The 6,999-nt window shown below is 48.6% G+C and overlaps 1 long non-coding RNA gene across 2 annotated transcripts; it reads right to left on the minus strand.

Moving 5' to 3' along the window:
• Nucleotides 1–896: 896 nt before the first annotated feature.
• On the minus strand, nucleotides 897–3,822 carry LOC106148877. Of its 2 annotated transcripts, none has more exons than XR_001234617.1 (2): nucleotides 3,633–3,822; nucleotides 897–3,015 (listed from the first exon to the last, which is right to left on the minus strand). It is a non-coding gene; the product is annotated as an uncharacterized LOC106148877 (long non-coding RNA). The 2 variants fall into 2 exon arrangements; XR_001234616.1 differs by having other exon boundaries at nucleotides 897–3,440.
• Between the last annotated feature and the right edge of the window lie 3,177 nt (nucleotides 3,823–6,999).

Below are 6,999 nucleotides of genomic sequence, written 5' to 3' on the forward strand. Positions count from 1 at the left end.
CCCTGGATGTGGTCTCAGACCTGCTGCGTCCCTTCAGACCCTCAGAGACCTGAGGGCGGGGTGTAGTTTGCTCTTTCTTATTCTGCGGGGCTTGGCAGGCCCAGCCCCTGGCAGATGGCCAGCACACTAAAGTTCTCCAGTGGGGTGACTCTGTGTCGGGTCTTCACTGCAATGAAAAATAACTACGAAGTCCAGGAGGCTGAAAGGGCACCAGCTTCTCTCCTTCTTGGGAATCTGTACCAGAAACCAAGTCCTAATCAGAAGAGCTGGATGAGCTGGAAGAATCTAGGACCTCAGGTCCTCAGAGCCAGGCATCCCTCGGGCCCTGTGATAACAGAGGTGGTTTCCCTGGCAACCAGCAAGCGCAGGAGCACAGAACAAAGCTCGGGCCCCACAGACGCCAGGGGCAAGGCTTCCTTTTAGGGCTGGTTCTTGTGGCTGTCTCTGTGCTTCCATCACCTGGAGTTTTTCCCCAGTGCTGGTCTGCCACTCTCCCTAAGCTGAGTTTCCTCGGCATGTGGGTGATCTGTTTCTTGAAGCTGATTTTTAAAAAATCTCTGCTCTGATATGTGTTTACTTCGTAGCTGGACCAAAGCCACCTTCCTAAAGCAGCGAGGACGCCCACTGAAGGCCTGCTGTCTCTATGAAAACGTGCATTCAGCCAGGTGTGGTGGCACACATGGGTAATCAGAGCACTCTGGGAGGCTGAGTCAGGAGGATCACAGGTTCCAGCCCAACCTGGACAAGACCCTGTCTCAAAACAAAAAGCAAAAGGGCTGGGAATGGAGCTCAGTGTGAAGACCTTGGAGGCAGTCTCCAGGCCTGCCAAAGTGAGCATGTGTAGTAGTGCTGGATTCAGTGAGATAAAGGTAAGAAGGATCTGAGGGCACAACAGGCAGGGTTTTTTCAGATATTTTTCACTTAGATATAATTGTTGACAGCGCATCACAAATCAGTTTGTCTTACAAACTTCGTCCAATATGGTAAATCCAGGATTTGGGAAAAAGCAACAAACATAGGTACACATCTTCTGTCTGTCTTTCTCTCCCTGCACCCCACACGTGGACACATATATTCCTACACACTTGAAAGCAAAGCTTTTCTACCGTCAGCTCCCACTGTCCATCAGAAAATTTAAACAACTTAACAGTCATTGGGATAATCATCATCCAACAAAATTAACCACAACCACCTCTTCACACAGACAAAGTCCGTCGGGGCCTAAGTGAGAACATTCCATTCTGTGCATGTCTGTAGTTCACGGTTCACCTCATGTCGTGAATGACGGAATTCACTGTTCCCCTATTTCCTTTCTAGATTTTGACTGAGGAGATGGCAGCTTCCTTCCTTTCTGCTTTGTTTTAATTAGCATTGCATTCTACACTCCGTGCAGAAAATTTAGAAAATTCATGAAGGTATAAAGGGCAAAGTGGCCTGGGATCTTGTGTGAAGACTTTGGTCCTGACCTTGGTTTCTTCCCGTTCTCTGGACCTGCGTCAGGTGAGGTCCTATACAGCGCCTTCTGAGTCCTTGGCATCGGGCCTCCTGGTCTCAGCACTGTGCTACTGATGTCCTCACTTAATTCATGACAACTTTGCATTCAGTGCACGATTTCTATTGTCCCTTTAACATTCCACTGTGTGTTCTTTTCCATATTATTAAAATTTTTAGCACACATTGCTTTTATGTCCGTGTATTTTATGGGGTGGATGCACCGTAGAAGATTTATTTGCATCAAGAGCAATTGGATTTGTCCATTTTTCCACCCATGGAAACTAAATGAATATTTTCATTTAGTGGAATTGTTTCACAAATATCGCAATGATAATTAAATAGTAACAGTTACGTATTTCATATAAATCCTGGTGTATTTTTCTGGCTATGGAATTCAGATGACATTCTCAGAGTTGAAATGCTGAGATAAAGCACTGGGGCACTTTATGCACCCAATAATTTTAAAAAGGGAATTTTCACAACCAAAGGCACATTTTTCTCAGACCCAGTTAGCCTAGTTGAAAGGCAAGCTAAGGTCTGCAAGTCAGTTAAATACTCAGACATCTCCCCAGCAGACAGACTGAGGGCCTCAGAGCCCGCACGATGGGATGCTGCCCCTACACTAGCCTGGCTTTGTTTAAACTCTCCAAGGGAAGCGAACAGGATCAGCAGCCGGCTTCACCATTCTGTCTGCAGCGTCCAGCAGATGAGGTCAGCTCTTTCCCTGTCCAGGAGAAGGTAGGCAGTGGTCACAGGGGAGACCCTGGCCAGCAGGAGAGGGAGGGTCCTGAGCTCATCCAGGTGTCCAGAAGTCTAACTGGGGCTGCTCTGCAGTGAGCAGAGACTGGGTCTGAGAAATTTGTCTTTATGAATGCTTTATAAGAGAAAAAATACAATTCGTGTCACACTGTTATCTTTCTCCCCTCCTTACCAAGTTGGTGGACTTCCCGTCATTCCTTAGTAAAGAAATGCTGCTTATGGCTTCTTATCTTAGAAATTCTCTCGTCACTGGGATGAAGTCCCCAGCACCTACAACTTCAGGGAGGAGAGGTTCATCAGAAGGCACAGTTTCAGGAGGTTTGCTCCATCATCTGCTGGCTCCAGGAGGAAATGGCACCCCAGAATAATCTGGCAGGGAAAGCCATTCATGCCAGGAGCTAAGGGGTGGAGAAGGAGGAGGGAGGAAGGGAGATGAACACTTCCAGCCACAGCTCTGTTGTCCCCTCTTCTAACCAGGCCCGGCATCCTAACAGCAAGTCAGCGATAAGCCCCCACCCTAACAGTTCAACAGCCCTCCCTGCAAATTCCCACCTCTGAGTGCTCGAGGCTTTGGGAGACATCCTCATTCTGAACTGTAATGACCTTCTGCCCCAGCCCCAAAAGACTCATGTGCATCTCTTTATGCGAAATGCATGTAGTCCACCTCGAAGAACTCACTGGAGCCTTCATGGTCCCAGTATTGCTGCAAAATCCAAGTCTGAAGTTGACTCTGACTCTCGTAGGAAACTTAGCTGTGAGCCCCTGTGAAAACCAAAAAGTAGTTTACACACCACTGACAGCCGGTGGCACAGGGTGAATATTCTTATTCCAGAGGGAAAGAATGGGGAGGGGGTACAAAGCAATGGGGCCAAAGCACGTCTGAAAGCCAGAAGGAGAAGCTGGAAATCCTGTAGCTCCATGTACTGCTCCTGGGGAAAAAGACTGAGCGTCAAATGGCTTGGTGAATCCACCCTACAGCATTGCTGGTTGTAGCCCTCATGGCCTCTCTCTCGGGGCAGCTTTGCTCATATGGTGGCTTCCCTTAGCCGATGCTCCAAACTCCTGGTGGGGTGGCTCCACTGTGCTTTTGGCTTCAGTCTCATAGCTTCACTTATGGACCTCCCAGGTGTTCTTCTTAAATCTGGGTGGAAGCCTCCATGCTCCCAGAACTCTTGCATTTTGCATGCCTGTAAAACAAGCACCTCATGGATGATATTAAGGTCTGCCTCCAGCTGGAGTAGTAGCCAGGCCCTTTTGCATCACAGCCTGCATGTCTGGAACACAGGTTGGGTCCTAAAACTGTGGACCACCTTAAAGGTCAGTGTGGTTTTGAGGTATCATAAGAACTCAGGAACTCAGCTGGGCCTGGTGGTGCATACCTGTAATTCCAGCACTCTGGGAGTCTGAGGCAGGAGGGTTGCAAGTTGGAGCTCAGCTTGGGTAACTTCGTAACTTGGCAAGATTCTCTCAAAGTAAAAAATAAAAAATATCTGGCTCAGTGTGAAGGCCCTGGGTTCAATTCCTAGTCCTGGAGAAAAACAGAGAACTGGCCAACTTGTAGCTGCAGCACCCAGAGTGAGACTGAATAGGTGGCTCTACCAACTGTGGGACTATGACTGGTCACCCGTGTCAGGAAGGACTCCCAGGAAGTGGTCAGAGGCTGCTGATTCACATGACTTGTTCTACACGAGTGTGTCGTAACTTGCTGTGAACCCACAAAAGAACATTTGTAAAGTTCATTTTATGAAGAGAGGGACAGAAGCAACTTTGTGATCTGCCTTGAGGACCTCACCAGTGAGTACTTCACTGCCCCACTGGAGAGGATGAGGGCGAAGAGACAGCAGAGTGGGGCACTGTGCCCACCAGTCAGGTGAGATCCATCTCAGAAGTGAGCAAATGGAGCAGTCAGGTCCACCCTCTGGCGGGGGTATCTGCTATTCTGCATCTGCAGTCACTGCCTTTCCTGGCCAATCACAGTGCGTTGACGTGATACCTCTGACTTTAAATGATGTGAGAGTGACATATTTTCGGCAGAAATCATCTTTTAAAATTTGAGTTCTCCTGGGCTTGTAAGACAGCCATTCTGTTTTCCTTTTGAGTACGACATTCAGTGAATTGCAGGTAATGTCCAACATGTTATTATCCCACAGGCCTTGTGTTAGAGACTTCCAACCTGTGGTAGGTGAAGACCAGTGGTCCAAGCCTGGTCCCAGGCCAGCTCCCCTACTTGCATTTTCTGTGCAAGCTACCTCCAACTTGTGGAGAATTTACTGAGTCACTGCTCCTTGATGAGCTGGCGCACACCTCTGATCTGGATACACTGCTGAGCTATGCATTTACTGTCTCTGGGAGAGATCATTTCCACATCCAGGAGCCCAGGGCAGGAGGAGAAAGGTGAGTAGAGAAAAACAGGAGGGAGGAGGAAGAGGCACAATACGGAGTGGCTGCCGGAGGACCCCTTCTCTGACATTTGCTTCCTATAATAACTTCAGTCTGAGCTACCCTGCCTCTGTTTACCTATTTAGCTTTCTTACCTGATAATCTCTACTAACAAATTTTGACTTGATTTCTTTTCACTCCTTGATGATTTTTCCAGTTGCCATGGGAATGGGAATAAATGAACTTCAAACTGTGACCTGTATTTCCTCAGGCTTAAAAACAAGAGTGAATGTTATTTATGTGTGTATGTGTTATTTTCAATGCTACAGACCTCACAAATCTGCAAAATGTAAAAAGAATGTTCTCCTTTATCGCTATGCCTGAACTCAGTGATTAAACAAAAATAAAAATGGAATAGTGATATTTTGGGTACTGTTGGCTTTACTGAAAAGCTAGCTGTAATCATTCTGGGGAAAAGGTTTGTAAAAATCGTTTTGCTAAAGCACTCCGTCATATGGTCAGTTCTTGTTATTAGCAGCGGTTACATTCTATAAAGTCCCAGTGAACACCCAGTGAAACTGAGATGTTCCTCCCAGCAGAAACCCAGGGATGGCTTCTTTCCTCTCTGGTCCACATGCTGTTGTCATCTGATTCTGTTCAGAGACACCATGTCTGACATGTCATCTATGCATTAACCCTGAACTCAGACCCAGGGGCTCTGTGACTTAGGCATGTGTAGAGCCATCTAACACACATAATATTCTGTAAGGCACATGGCAGCCTCCATGCACATAAGAACACCAGCTAGCATTCCAGCACTATGGGCAGGGTGGTCTGAAAAAGGGAAGTTACCGGAAGGAAGCACAAATGTGAAAATCATGCCATGAAATTGCCCATGGTGAGGACACCAGTTTCCATGCTGAGAACGGAAACCAGGAGAAGGTTGTGCGTCAGCTGCCCATCCTCCACTGGGGGATCACACAGAGGGTGCTCTTTATACAACCATGAAGGAGCCCAAGGGGACCATGAGAATGGCTTTTGAGGTTCAGAATACATTTTGATGAGGAGGCAAATTTGCAAAGACAAAATCTGAGTAATGAGGATCGACTGCTCCGGAAGGATCACCTAAGGCTTTTGTGTTCTGCAGGCTTACAGCCTTTGCCTATCCATTGCTCTCAGGTGTGAATGCTCGCAGCCTGCTTTAGTCCCTCTCCTTAGACAGAGCGTCCAAAGGGTTCAGCATTTCCCTGTTACCCTCACTCCCGATTTGCTCAGTGTCACGTTCCTGTTGCTGTGAAAATGTGGGTTAAATGATGCAGACGAGGCTGCAGAGGACACTGTCCGTGCTCGGCCACCCCTCGGCCCTTGGGAGATACATCACAGATGTAGAGGAGGTCTTCCGTGCGTTTTAGCCCCGGGGATGCCGGCCTTTAGGGAATGAGCTACACGTGGGGAAGCCAGAGTAGAGGCAAGACGACCTGACACCTCCAGTGAGCATCGCCCCTCAGTGGGACAATTCTGGGGCAGGTTCTACCTCAGCGGCTACTGTCAAGATTGGGCCCTGTTCCACACCACACACACCACACACACACACACACACACACACACACACACACACACACACGGGCTTGGAGGTGCCCCTGGATTCCTCGGCCCAGTCAAAACCCTGCTCCATTGACGCCTGTTGCAAGATGCCTTTGACTCCAATCCTGCAGTCAGGCTCTGGCCTCATGGTGTCTCCGTGTGAGGCAGAAATAATTTTCTCTGGGAACTGTGCTGGGCTGAACACCTTGCAGAATCGGCTTTGCTTCCAGCTGAGAGGTAAGTAGGGTCTGCTGGTGGACTGCAGTCTGATTCTGGCCCAGGTCGGCCCCAGCCTAATTCCTTGTGCCCACCACAGTTTCCTGGACAGCTATAAGCTGTTATTGCAACTGGAAGCAACAGAGTTTTCTTCTTCCACAGTTCTGGAGGCCAGGTGCCTGCAGTCCAGTAGAAGCAGGGCCATGGGTCTTCTGAATGCTTGGAGAGGCATTGCTCCAGCCCCGTCTCTCCCCCTTCAGGGCGCTAGCACCCTGAGTGCACCTCAGTCAGCAGGTACATCCCTCCAACCTCTGCCCCATCACTCACGGCACCCCTCCCCCAGGGCTGTTCTGTGTCCCTTTTCCTTTTCATACAAGGACATCAGCCCTTAGATACCCTGTGACTTCATCTTTAAGGTCTCCGTCTGCAGAGCTCTTTCTCAACAAGGTGACTTGTACCGGGAGTTAGAACCTGTATGTATCATCTTGGGAATAGGATCCTCCTGACACTTGCACTGATGTACCTCGTGTAGAAGATGCTGGAGAAGAAGGTCTAGCTCTTTTGAGC

The sequence above is a fragment of the Chinchilla lanigera genome, unplaced genomic scaffold (assembly GCF_000276665.1).
Source record: "Chinchilla lanigera isolate Chin_1 unplaced genomic scaffold, ChiLan1.0 scaffold00003, whole genome shotgun sequence".
Lineage (NCBI taxonomy): Eukaryota > Metazoa > Chordata > Mammalia > Rodentia > Chinchillidae > Chinchilla > Chinchilla lanigera.